The sequence below is a fragment of the Cavia porcellus genome, unplaced genomic scaffold (assembly GCF_034190915.1).
Source record: "Cavia porcellus strain 051 isolate PalLab524CR breed Dunkin Hartley unplaced genomic scaffold, mCavPor4.1 scaffold_34, whole genome shotgun sequence".
Classification (NCBI taxonomy): domain Eukaryota; kingdom Metazoa; phylum Chordata; class Mammalia; order Rodentia; family Caviidae; genus Cavia; species Cavia porcellus.
The window spans coordinates 20,083,231-20,097,978 of record NW_026947517.1 but is presented as its reverse complement, the minus strand read 5'-3'; the positions used below and the strand labels follow the sequence as shown (position 1 = coordinate 20,097,978).

The 14,748-nt window shown below is 39.1% G+C and overlaps 1 non-coding gene across 1 annotated transcript; it reads right to left on the bottom strand.

The window, feature by feature from the left end:
- Positions 1-12,755: 12,755 nt before the first annotated feature.
- Trnak-cuu (transfer RNA lysine (anticodon CUU)) lies at positions 12,756-12,829 on the bottom strand. Its single transcript has one exon. It is a non-coding gene; the product is annotated as a tRNA-Lys (tRNA).
- Positions 12,830-14,748: the final 1,919 nt, after the last annotated feature.

The window sequence follows — 14,748 nt, the reverse complement described above, 5'->3', positions numbered from 1 at the left end:
ACTTCTGGAGCTGCCGTTCTTCTACAGTGGTGATCTCAGCTTGACCAGAGGAGTGTTTGTACTGAAGAGCATTACCTCAGGCTTTTAATTTTCAAATCCATTCTATTTCAGTGAAAAAAGAACACATCAACTAAAATTAAATTTAAAAACATGTCAATCAGGGGGCAACACTGGTATATACACTGCACACTGTAATCCCCAGATTATTCACCCACAGCACAAGACATCTGTAATCAATTATCCAAACAGTACTGTTATAGGCACCTGAGTTATTTAAATAGTATTGGCATAAGGCAGGGCTAGGTCCTCCAAGGAGTCCATGCAGGAGACCAGATACTGTGCAACTATGGGGAAGACTGACACCTCATGCTATGGGCCAAGTCTCAAGACAAATGATAAGCAAATTCATCCATATCCTAAAGACTGATATTCTAAATAGTCCCATAGCACTCTGAGGAGGTCAGGAGTCACCATTCAAAGAAAAGTATGCTTATCCTAAGGACTGACATTTTAAATATTTCCTATCATCCTGATGAACTCAGGAGTCACCTTCCCAAAACCCTAAGGGAAAAGTCACTGCTGCCTAAGAATGCCTGTGTTCTATGTGACTCCCTTTCCCCCTTTTTCCCAATTTAATCAACTTTACATGAAGTTATAATCTTATTGGCTACCATAGCTCTGTCCCATCTTATGCCCATCTGGATTATAAGTTCCAATTTTTCCCCACCTTAAACTCATCTCACCACATGATTTTACTCTATAAAGGTCCCTAGAAGGACAGTTTTTGGCATCCTGCTCAGGACCCCTTCTCTCTCTCAGGTAGCTTTCTTTCTCTCAAAAAGTATATTGTGCTCTTAATTTCTGTTGTTCCTAAAATTCATTCTTTGACTTTAGAGAACACAAACTCATACCAGACATATTAGACCAGGAGATTCATTACTCTATAGAAATATCAGTATAAATTTTTCTCTTTCCTGAAGTCAGATAAATCAGTAGTAGTTTGTATTCTACAATGTTGGTCTCAACTTTCAAGGGATGCTTGCACTGAAGGGTTTTATCGCTGACTTTAAGTGCCACTTTTGTTTTCTGAAAGTGAAATGATCTGTAATTTTGGTTATGGTATCTACAATGCATTAAGGAAATGACTAACAGTATATCTTATGAATGGTTTACTACCAGCCATAGAGGAAGACAGGTGGCAAAACTTCATTGTTTTGATTTTCTCCTTGAAACTGAAGGATGTACTTGAAAGAGTTTTGCCCTAGAAACAATTACAGAACCTCATGGTGGTAGTTCAAGGTGGAAGAAGGCAAAATCAGGGATGCTTACTCATATGGCCACTCCCTCTTTTTTCCTTGATTACAACTTCCTCTTTCTTTCCCAGGGCCCTAAAGAAAATTCCCATCCGCTCCTTGCATGATATCAATGTCCTCTCCAAGCACCACATCCACTCAAAAGTCACATATACCTCTGTTGTACTCTAGAAAAATAGCTTCATTATTTTTGTATCAAAGCAATACCTGTAACTTGGCCTTACTGTTTATGTGTTTTTCCCTTCCCCCTCTGGATGACTTAATTAATATGTTAATCAATGCTCTCCTGTGTAAAGAATTGTAAATACCTAGTTGATATGTTCACCATTCTTGCGCTCTACAAATAACACATGTGATGCTAAGATAAGCTAACAGAAATTGTTAATCACTGCCAGACTTCTAGTCTCTGCTGAGGAAAACAGGATTTCTTATTATCTAAACTTGCTTGTTTATAGGAAAACTTGTTTGTTACCCGAATCTTGCTCTTCCCATGAAATGTAATGCACCTATGTTTTTGTTTTGTAGTGTGCCACACCCCATCCCCCTCCTTGCATTGTGTGACCAGCAGCTGTTTGTTGATGTACAAGATAAAAGCCCTGACTTATTTCTGTCAGGTGCCCAGTCTCCAAATTGGCTCCCGGAGACTTCTTGCCAGTTCTGGCCTAAAATAAAACCTTTGCTCCCTAAATTTTAATTTCTTGCTTCCTTGGATTTTATTCTGGGGTCTGAGTTATCACAAACACAAAACCCCATATTTAGTACAGGGAGAGGGGAGTCAAACCCTTGGTGGCTGTGGACTCCTCTCCACATTGTTTAAATAAAAGGCCACTTTTACATTTCTTATATTCTGCTTCTCTATTGTGCTAATTTGCCTCCTCAGTAACCTCAGTAATCTAACCCACTTTAAACCTATCTCACTGTTGTAACTTAGTTCTAACCCATGTGCCCCCTTCCTGTTCTATATGCGCCATTTCAATAGAGATTAAAATTACATCTCCAGTAAAGACTTAAGTTTCAGCTCCTTGTAAATTCCTCTCCCCTCCCCATTCTTAGGTTAAGTCTCCATTTCCCATAAAAGCTTTAAGTTTCAGTTTCTTGTAATCCCCCCCCCTTCAGCCTATCTGCAATACAATGTACTGTCCCTAAGAAATGTTTAACTCCAAGAAAGTTATCAAACTGGGTCAAAGTTCACAACATTCCTGTGTTTTTCAGCTTTAAAATACAACCTTTTTAGCTGTAAGGCACACAATCTCCAAATTGGCTTCCTGAGATTGCATCACCTGGCATGGCCTAAAATAAAGTATTTGCTCCCCAAATTTTAATTTCTTGCTTCCTTGGGTTTTATGCTGGGGTCCGAGCTATCACACTCACCACATGATTTTATTGTATAAAATCAGAGTCCTTTGCTACTGTCTCAGAATCCCTCCTGTTTCTCTTAGACAGAAGCTTTCTGATATTATTTTTGGTGTAGTAAAGAAGAGAATATAAAGTCAAAATGGCCTTTATTCTAAGACCATGGAGAGAACCCCATGACCACTGGGGGTCTGGCTTTCTTTTCTGGAAATGTGTGGGCAGCATACACATAGTTTTTGACTTGGGCGCTGCTTAAAGTTGGCATTGCTGATATGCAAGTACCTGATTGAGATGCTTTTCTGGCCACAGGTAGGTTGAATAGGGAAGAGGAAAGTGACTTCAAGGTAAAAGTCCTCTGGTTCCACCTCCCACTTCCAAAATATCCTATTTAGAGCAAAATACTTTCAATTTCTTTCAATAAATATATTCTGCTCTTCAACTCTGTTGTTCCTAAAATTCATTCTTGCATTTTAGAGAACACAAACTCATACCAGACAAAGAAGTTCAGAAATTTCATTCCACTATATCATGGTATGGTTGCCTCTATTTCTAACTAACTCAGGTGCCTGTAAATTTAAGAATTGTTTATCAATTTGATTTGGAGTAACTGTAGCAAATAAAATGTTCTTAATGAATATAGGGAAATATATCATTAAATTGAAAAAATGATTATCACAGTTTTTCCACCTAGAACCAGCCAACATTTTCAACTTTCAAGTATGTGGGAAAACAAAAAATAAAATCAACTCAGAAAATAGCAATCCTATAAGGGACAGTATATCATTCACTGAAATTGCCATGTTATCTGCAGGTATTTCATAGACCACAAAAGAAACATTGAGCCTATTAAATACCAAGTATCCATTTCAATAAATGTGCTCACAGCACTGCATCATTGACAACTGTGATTTTTTTTCTGTATGAGGGATTGAACTCATGACCTTGTGCTCTCCAGGCAGCTCCTTGTATACCTCTGCTCAATCCCCAGACCCAACAACTTTAGATAGTAAATATGATTATTAACAATGTTTAATTTGCCATTGATGTATTTAGTTATAAATTTTGTAAACCTACATTTTCACAAATGAAATTATTTTCTTTCCTTGCGGTTTAAATTACTTTTTTTTTTAGGTACCAGGGATCAAAGCTACAACCTAACACTTTCCAGGCAGGCGTTTCTGCCTCCTGAGCTAAATCCCTGGCCTGTATTAATGAATATTTCAGTTTATTCATTCAAACAGAACTGTGATTTTAGCAAAGGATGTCAAGGTAGACAGAAATTGATATACAATCAGAGAGGAACTGGAACCTCAAATAGTCAATGCAAAATACTAAATACAACAATCACTGCTACAGGCACAGTTGAAGAAAGCCTGACCTGAATGTGAAGATACAGTGACCATGTCTACATGCTCCTGAAGAGAAAAACAACAGCTTGAAATGTACTACAGTTACCACCACCCCCTCTAGGAAGTCCTGATAGGCATCAATTACCATACTCAATGACCAGAACAACTGGACTATTGTTCCCACAAAATGCCTTGGCTCTTTCCACATACCTTTTCTGGCTGACTTGTTCCTTGTTGAATAACATTAGTTAAGCAGCTATAAGCTTATAGGTTGATTGTAGTCTGAGACCCACACTGTAATCACATTGTGACTTTCCTGTATAAATGACCCCTGACAATAGGTCTATGGCCAAAACACCAAGGACCACTACTGACAATTCAGGGCTATACTTCTCTCTTTTTTTCTAGGAAAATTTTTGAAAATTTTTGGTTTATGACTTCATTTCTCAGTGTTGTGAGTCATAAAACTTGATGCACTTGATATCAAAAAGGGCAGGATTATATTTCTCTTATCTCAATTTAAATATGAAATGTCTGCTAAAGGCATTGTGACAAAGCCAGAATTTCAAGCTGCTTGTTTGCCCTGAGTTTAAAATTTCAATGAGCTTTTAGAAGTCCTCAGTCTAATGAACTGCAAATGTATTGGAGGAAGGAGGTCACTGTTGTCCTGTAGCACAATAGGTGCCATTCCTAAGTATGTGTTTGTCACTGCCTCCTGGATGCCACTACATGGCCTTCTTTTCTCTGCAGCATCATTCAATAATTCCCATTTTATATAAGTCAAATTTCACTCAGCTCTATTATTGTTTGTTTTCAATAGTCTTTCTGTCTAATTGGTTGTTTTTTTTTTTTTTTCATTTTAGTTTTTTGATTTAAAGACATAGTCTCACTTTGGAGTCCTGGGCAGCCTTGCACTCACTATGTAGGTTAGGCTGTCTTTGAATACATGGCCATTCTCCTGTTTCAGCTTCTTCATTGCTGGGGAAAAGAGGTGGCCATCATAGCACATGGCATTTGTCTTTTTCTCTTCTCCTTTTCACAACTATTCTTTCACTTCAGGGGCACGGTCATTTAATCCTGAGGTTTGCTTGTGTCAGTAAGCTTTCTGCAGCTCGAGGTGATTTTGTGAACAATAATATAGGAAGCCAAGCAACCCAATTGAGAAATGTGGAATTTCATTAGCTGGGCTCAGCACCACTTGTATACAGAAACCCTAACCCCATTTCAAGATCTAAACAAGAGGCTCTGACCTGGAAAGTTAGAGATGTTTTAAAAATAGAATCACAAAAAGATCCTGTTGGAAATCATTTAGCTAGAATCTTATAATAATTTTTGAATGACAACTGTATTCTGCTTCTTTTGTTGACCAGGATAATTTTTTTCTTTGGGTACAGCTCATTTTGCTTTTCTCCTGGGACTTATACCCTGAGTGATTTTCCATTTTTTCTGAGTGAAATACAGGGCACTAGTTAAATGCAAAGCTCAAGATGGCATGTATTAAGCCAACCTACAACACAGCTAAGTTACAAGTCTCAATATTGTTTTAGGGTAAAAACACACGTATCTATAATCCATACTCAAGACGCTGAGATAGGAGTGCTGCTTTGAGGTTAGGGCAATTCTGTGCTCCATAAAGGGTTCAAATCTAGCCCATATACATAGAGAAAACTTGTCTCAATAAAACAAAACTAAACTAAACAAATAAAACCAAACAAAACAGCTGAATGGAGAATGATTTCTTTAAATCTTAATTCCACATCTTGGGGATTAATTTTTGTATATACACATTTTTTTGAGACAGCGAATTTAATGCTATATTGCAACTCACAGCTAATATAACAGCCAAATAAGAGCACTGATTCTTATGCTGAGTCACTGCAAGAGTCCCTGTGCACTGTCTCTAAAGCAGAGCTCATAGTGAAAGCCTGCAGGACCAGCTTCCATAAACACAGAGGCAGACAAATATCTCATGAATCACTTTGATGTACTAACAATAATATCTCTTCAAATCTCATTTAGGCCACTGAGTCCTTTGTTCTTAATATACTTAAGCAGCATTTTGATATTTAAATTTGGATTCATAGAACAAAACATAAATAACATCAAATACGATACATAAATAATAACTCACATGTTCAATGAAAACTGCTGTATGTAAAAAATGTATAAACAATGAAACCACGTACAAGTTTCAAATTATAGCTCAGTGTCACCAAGTGATCACCAAGTGATCACTCTCCATTCAGATATAAGAAATATATCTTGGGAGGCTGATGCAGGAGACCTTCCTAGAGTTTGGGGCTAGCCTAAATTACAGAGCTGTCTGAAATATAGAAACCCTGACTGAGACACCTCAAACACAATGTGAAACTTGAAAAGTGACTGCATAGGACACCTTTGGTTTGCTTTAAAAATTATATCCATACAATATAGAAAAATTCCATAATATTCAACATTTTCTGAGGAACAATGTTGATATCTTGCATAGTATACAGAAAACACTTTCAGAGCTGGGTATTTAACTCAGCAGCATGAACACCTACCTAGCAAGCTTGAGATCATGAGTTCGATCCCTGTTAAAAAAAATTCAAATTTCACCTTCATGACACTGGGTCATAATTAGAGATAATCAAAACTAGATCTCAAGTGAAGAACAAAGAATTCATGGGTTGACAAGGATGTGGAATAGTGATTCTTACCAGAGCTGGTGTTATTCACCTCAAGGAAGAAATCATAAGCCAACTTTAACTTCATGCTTACCCTAAGAACTACCTGACTTTCATGGAAGACCCTCTCTGTTGTATGTCCTGCTATTGGCACACTGTGTCCTGCTAGTCACTTCCACATCCTTTCCAAGCTTGTCTGATCCACCCTAAGCGGAAAACCCTTCATGACTTAACTACTGATATCCCTGCACAGTTTCAATTTAGGGCATCTCTTTACATGAATTAGTAAAGTCCATTACAGAGCATTTTCATATTTAAACAATGTATATGATCAACCAAGCTATTAAATCACCTCTTAATTCAGATATGACACCCATATTCTTTTCCATTCAGAAGGATATCACGTGTATATATATGTTTATGCAAATGACTAAATTTAGGCATTTTTCAAGGAGAATTTAACAGGCAGCCCTTTCTGGAATTTGTCCTTAGTAAACACACTTTTCCCTGCCCTTGATGACACATTTATATCTGCTTCATTTTCTCAAAATTTAAACCTCTATGGATGTTCTCCCAAACATTGTCTATGAGCACATGTGTCACATCAAGTATGTTCAGAAATCCTTTGCATTGTTCTGTATAATACACAGGAGTTCATCCGGTGTTTGGGGAGCCTTCCTCCACTGAGGCACATCACTACACATCTTTGAATTCTCAGAACCTTTGCCTCCACCTTTCATAAGCATGGAAATATGAGAACATAGTATAAATTTAGGCGATCACAAAATACATAAATGCATAAGTTTAAGGAGAGCAGTTGTGGCTATGAGGTCCTGCAGCACAGACATTTATAAACTTCTGGCTTTCAGATCTGTTGCTGACAGGAATGAGAGCAGACACCTAGCTTATTACAGCTGCACCCAGCTTGAAACCACTTCGGAATCAGGGTCTCCTCATGCCCTGTCCTGGGTCCAGACTGTTGGAGGAGCAAGGGCAGCAGGCGATTACAAAAATGGCATTGTGGCCTGGTGGTATCACAGTGGTGACAGCATTCTAGGGACCCAGAAATATCCTGACCCCAGCTAGAGGTAAAAGGGACACAGGATGACTCCCTTCTAGCACAAGAGCACCTCAGGGTCTGAGGCTAAGAACACAGGCTCTAGACAGCACAGCTGCTTCTCACCACTGGTTTTTTTTTTTTTTTTTTTTTTTGGTCTTTTTCCTTTTCATCGGTACCGGGGATCAAACTCATGACTGCCTGCTTTCAAGGCAGGTGCTTATGCCGCTGAGCTAAACCCCCAATCCCTTCTCACCACTTCTAACTGGTCTCATCCGGATTCCACCCCATTTCACTGCTCCCATCCCATAACATCACCATTGCGTAGTTTGGAGGTCTCCCAGGTTCTTTCTAAGCAGTCCACGGAGAACAGAAGCAAAAAACAGTTGTCTAGCAAACATCTAGCACTCCCTTTTTTGCCCTGGCCTTGCAATTGATGCCATGACACCGGAAGATACCGCCTACGTTGGCCCTCCTAATTGGACAGTTCTTACAGCGGCCTCTTCATCACTGATTGGCTCCTGCTCAAAATCAACAAACCTATGAATTTGAAGCTTAGCTACAGGAATGCCCCTACTCTTTAACAAAGAGGAAATAACTTGTTCAAAAAGTTCCCATTCTGATGATGGGGAGTTACCCATTCTCAATCACTGTGTATATGCCACTCCCTGCTTCTTTCACTTTTCACTTACCCGGGTCCTCTGTAGCAGCAGTCTTCTTGCAACTCCCGATTCTCCTTCCACTGGAAAAAACGCTCCGAATGCTTATATTCCAAGCCCCAAATTCAGGGGCCAGGTGCCAGGTGCCGTGGCCAGCTGCGGGGAAGGAGTCAGGCGAGAGACTGAAGACACAGGGAGACCAGTTGCTCAGGAGGCAAAAGGCGATTTATTGAAGGACTACAGAATTTTTATAATGTTTCAAAACAAAGAGCAGTACAAGTCACTTCAGGACACTTTCTTGTGCACACAGCAAATGTAAACATGCTCCTGGGCCCGTGAGGAACTTCTATGTTGTGCAGCCCAGGAGGTAAACATGTTCTTGGGCCCATGAGAAACTTCTATTTTTTATGTTATGAAGCTATTCACAGGTTAATATCAGCGCAATGCTTTGTCTAGAAGGCTGAGGGAATGGATGAGGTCGAGCTTCAGTGTGTGGTTTCCCACACCCGTTCACTGTGGGACCCCTGGCTCCAGCTCCCAACATATCCCGCTTATTTCTTTGACAAAGCGTCGCATAGGAATTTCTTTAGCAGATGATTCTAACTTAAAACGTTTCAAGTCCAAACACACATTTCTCATTTGCCCAACAACAGTTCTCACAAAATATGGAAAAATTGTTATCATGTCAATAAATGCTAGAGCTCCAATACCAGCTAGAATGATAAAATGTGAAATGCCCGTGAGGCTTGGGAAATGGCTGGTTAATGCGTTGAATATTTGCTCAGTTTCTTTTGCTATGTCAACTTTTATTGCTGGTGCATTGGTTATATCTTGGATAGTCTTATGCAACTTAAGCAAATCTAGAGAAGTATTGGAATTATGCCATATTCATAGCAAATGATTTTTCACCCTATCCCAAGGTAAATCACTTTCATTATATCTATGTGAAGTAACATAAATATGTTCGTATAAGGCATGACATTTCAAAGAAGACTGTATTTGCAAAGCATATAATTGATCTCCTAAGGTTATTACTGTATGTTGTAGAGCATTTAATTTTTGTTGAATCAGACTATCCCAATTTTCCTGTATTTTCAAAACCAAAGAAACATTATGGGATAACTCATTAACATAGGATGCAGTTTGCACACTTTCTGTAAGAGATATTGCGGACATTGTAGTGGAGGCTATCAAAGTAATAAGTGCAGCAATTCCAGTCATTAACATCCCAACAAATCGTTTGGCCCAATTTAAAAACTTAGTTAATTTTTGCAAAATAATCACACAAGGATCTTGATACCACTCTGTGGTGATATTAACAGGTAAAAATACAAATGGAGGTTGTTTGAACAGTAATATGGATGAGTGATTTCGTGAAGCATTAACACAATTGGATAAGATGCAATCTTTACAAGTAATTTCATAAGATTCATTGTTCTTATTTACAGTAAGTTCTCCACTTATAACACCATATGGTTCAGAAATACAAGCTATGATAGTTACAAATTTTTTACTGTGCCATTAACAGAAATAGCATCCTGTGTCCCTATATGTTGCCATACAAATTTTCCTTTGCAACAGCAATGTAATCAAGTGCTGCAACCAACTTCCACAGCATGGTAAAAAAGGTGATGTTATTCCTTGTCCATATTCCATATAATAAATTTTGGGGCCTGTAGGTTGTTTCTCTGTAATCACTCCAATCACATAGATCTTTGTAACATTTAGTATAATTATGATGGCACAAACGCCATGAGGGTCCATATACACTTTTGCTTGGATATTTTTGTCTACATTCTGGAATATGCTCAGGGGGATTAACTTTCCCACTCTAGTTTCACTACTGTTGTGAAATACATACATCATATCTACTCCCCAGTGCATTCCATTAGTAAAGTTTCCATCCCAATCAGAATATCTTTCTATTAATGTACAATTCTTATTTGTTTTAGAAAAACATAAGGGTAATGAAGCAGACATTTCAGTGTAATTATATAAAATAGAGATAGGCTGTATATGAGTGGAAGAAGGAAAACTTAAGACACGAGTATTATTTACATAAACAGTAACATCATCGTTGTCGCCCCATGACATAGGGTGCAACAAAGGAGGATTAGGTACAAATGCCCAATAGTTATCCGCCCACACAGGCATATAAAATATATGCAAAACCCAAATAATGCTTAACAGTTGAGCCAAAAACAGAAGAGTTTCATCTCTTGTCGCAGGAGGCCTTCTGGTCATTGTTCTCGTCCTCGAGGTCATGGTTAGTCGAAGCATCGTCCTGCGCAATTTTTCTATCTTGCTCTTGGGCAAGTCGTACACAGCGTTCTGGGATCCACCTGGGTGTATCAGCATCTGTGGGAAAAACACAAACATACCCTCTTCCCCATATCAATACTGGGTCAGGGCCATGTAATAGATTAGTTAATGGGTCTTTCCAATAAACCATTGGCTTGGAGGGCAAATCAGGAGACCAATGTCTCTCAGCTGCAGATCTATTGGAAGCATCAAAAGTTAAAAAATTAAGAACGTAAAGAGCATGGTTAAGAAGGGTTTTGGGAAAATACTTATACCATCTCCCCCTTTTAAATTTCTTTAATGTGTTTTTTTAGTGAGAGATTAGCACGTTCAACAGTTCCTTGTCCTTGAGGATTATAAGGCAGTCCAGTAACATGTTTAATATGGAAAGTCTGACAGAATATGGCAAAGGGTTTAGTAACATATGCTGGGCCATTATCAGTTTTAATGGATCCAGGAATGCCCAGGATAGAGAAACAATATAGTAGGTGTTGTATTACATGGGTGGCAGTTTCTCCAGTCATAGGTGAAACAAGCATGTAATGAGAAAAGGTGTCTATGGTAACGTGTAGGTATTTTAATGACCCAAAAAAAGGATAATGAGTGACATCCATCTGCCAGAAGTCATTTGGACGGAGTCCTCGAGGGTTGACTCCAAAATGCGGTACTGGAAGGAGAGGCTCACATGAGGGACAGGTTTTAACAATTTCTCGTGCCTGCTGCTGTTTTATACCATATTGATAACGTAAAACCTGTGCAGCTTGGTGATGAAGAGCATGTGACTGTTATGCTTGCAAAACAGCAGACAGTCCAATATGCATGGCTCAATCTGCAATTGCATTTCCATGAGTCAAAGTGCCTGGAAGATTAGAGTGACTGCGAATATGTCCTACAAAACAAGGTGCAGATCGAGAATGTAAAGATGATTGAATAAGACCAAATAACTGTGCAACAAGGATATTAGCAGTGTTGATAACAGGGACGCATTCTAAAATAGACAAGGCTTGTACTACATATTTTCTGTCTGAAAACAAATTAAAGGGAACATCAAAGAAAAGAATAAAAGCCTGATGAACAGCATAAAGTTCAGTCTCCTGAGCTGAAGTACTCCTCAATTGCCATACATAAGTTTGACTTGGGGATACTAAAGTAGCTTTTCCATTGGAGCTTCCATCTGAAAATAAAGTAATAGCATTAACAAGGGGTTTCATGCGTATGATTTGAGGAAATGAAAACGTAACTTTGGAGGCAAATTGAAGAATTTTATCCTTGGGATAATGGTGTTGGATTTGACTGGTATAGGATGCTAGAGAAAGAGGAAAATAATCAGTCATATTAAGCAACCATTCGAGCTGTTCAGATGTATAAGGGATTATAATAGAGTGAGGGTCTCTTCCTAAATGCATTATAGACAATTTTCTTCCTTGCATAATCCTTTCTGCAACCAAAGAGGCATAAGGGGGGAAAGCCTTTTTCGGGGAATGCGAACCATGAATCCATGAGAGAACTCCCTGCTGATATAACACACCTGTAGGGGAAAAGGACGTGTGTATGATGATAAGAGACCAGGGAGTGGAAAAATCACAATAATGAAGCTGCGCACTTTGAAGAGCCTTATTAACCAGTTCAAGAGCTTTGCGAGCTTCAGCCGTCATTTGGCGGGGTGAACTTGGGTCAGAATCTCCAGCTAATAAGGAAAACAATGGGTGGAGGTCTTGAGTAGTTAACTTTAGAGATGGCCGGATCCAATTAATTTCGCCTAAGAGTTTTTGAAAATCATGTAACGTACACAAGTGAGAAGTATTAACAGACAACGTTGAGGAGAAAAATGCCGTGGATATAAGTGAAAACCTAGATAAGAAAAAGGAGGTGAAGTTTGGACCTTCTCAGGTGCAATGACCAGCCAATTATTTGTTAAATCCTGATGAAGAGAGGCATATACTTGCAAAATCATCTCAGAATCTTGATGGGCTATTAAAATATCATCCATATAATGAATAATGGTGGCAGAGGCAAATTTAGATCTGGTATTGGCAATGCCTGCATGTACAAACTTTTGACACAAGGTGGGGCTCGAACCCACGACCATGAGATTAAGAGTCTCATGCTCTACCGACTGAGCTAGCTGGGCTGCTTGTAACAGGGTGGCTCAGAGAGTGGTGGCAGAGCAGAGGTCGGGGGGGGGGGTATAAGGAGGATGCCACATTCTCTGAGGATTTGGTTTTTTCTTATAAAACTTTCTCGAGTTCTTTTTTCCCATTTACTAGACTCAGAGTCCCCTTTTAAACAGTCCTTATTTAGAGTCCAATTTGAAAACACACCCACAGGAACCTTCTCAGGACCCCAAGCACAATAATAATCTTTAATCTTTTCTCCTACTGTTTTCCAAGTCTCAACATTAACCGTTCCCTGTTCAGGAAACCAGGGACAAACCTGATGCACAAAATCAACAAACCGATGAATTTGAAGCTTAGCTACAGGAATGCCCCTACTCTTTAACAAAGAGGAAATAACTTGTTCAAAAAGTTCCCGTTCTGATGATGGGGAGTTACCCATTCTCAATCCCTGCTTATATACCACTCCCTGCTACTTTCACTTTTCACTTACCCGGGTCCTCTGTAGCAGTGGTCTTCTCGCAACTCTCGATTCTCCTTCCACTGGAAAAACGCTCCGAATGCTTATATTCCAAGCCCCAAGTTTGGGTGCCAGGTGCCAGGTGCTGCGGCCAGCTGCAGGGAAGGAGTCAGGCGAGACACTGAAGACACAGGGAGACCAGTTGCTCAGGAGGCAAAAGGCAATTTATTGAAGGACTACAGAGTTTTTATAATGTTTCAAAACAAAGAGCAGTACAAGTCACTTCAGGACACTTTCTTGTGCACACAGCAAAGGTAAACATGCTCCTGGGCCCGTGAGAAACTTCTATGTTGTGCAGCCCAGGAGGTAAACATGTTCTTGGGCCCATGAGAAACTTCTATTTTTTATGTTTTGAAGCTATTCCCAGTTTAATATCAGCACGATGCTTTGTCTAGAAGGCTGAGGTTACTGCAGGACCCCTGGCTCCTGCTCCCAACAGTGGTCCAGGGATTTAGCTTAAGCGCCTGCCTGGCAAGCTAGAGATCCTGCATTCCATACAAGATCTTGCTACCACAAACTGTGCTGCTATAAACATGGGTGCACATATATCACTGTGGTATGATGATTTTTATTCTTTTGGGTAGATACCCAGAAGGAGAATAGCTGCGCTGAGTGGGTCTGTAGACCTAGTTCATGTGAAATCTCCACACTGATTTCCACAGTGGTTGCTTTACCACCAACAGTGGAGAAGGGTTCCTTTTTCCCCCACAACCCCTCCAGAATTTGTTATTGTTTGATTTCTTGACAGTAGGCATGTTTCTGGGGCAAGGTGACATATCAGTGTTATTTAATTTGCAATTGTAAAGTGATAATTTATGCAGAACAATTTGTCACATATTTATTTGCTGTTTCTATTTCTTCATCTGAGAACTGTGTATTTCACCTCAGATGCACATTTTTGGATTGGGTCTTTAAATCTGAGAAGACTGAAATTTTTTAGTTTTCCATACTCTATTATAGTAACAGTTTGTCTGAGGAACAGTTGGCAAACATTTTCTCCCACGTTGTGGGTTGTCTCTTCAGTCTGTTAGTGATTTCTCTTGCTGTTAAAACGTTTTTCAGTAGGGTGAGATTCTCACTTAATTCTCTTTGATTTTTGATGTGCAATCCAAGTTTTCTTCATAAAGTCTTTGCTTACATCAATCTCTTCAAGAATTTTACTTACTCTATCTTACAGCAGATTTAATGTTTCTGTTTTAATATAAGATCTTTGATCTATTCTGATCTTAGCTTAATACACTTTGAAAGATAATATTCAGAATGTATAGAGCCAGTTTTTCCAGCACCATTAATTAAGGAGGCTGCTTTTCTTCCAATGACTCTGTGTGGCACCTTTGTCAAAGATAAGATGGTTTAGTGGTCTGGGGTTGTTTCTCCATCTTCTAATTTGTTCCTTTGATCTTTGGGTCTGGTTTT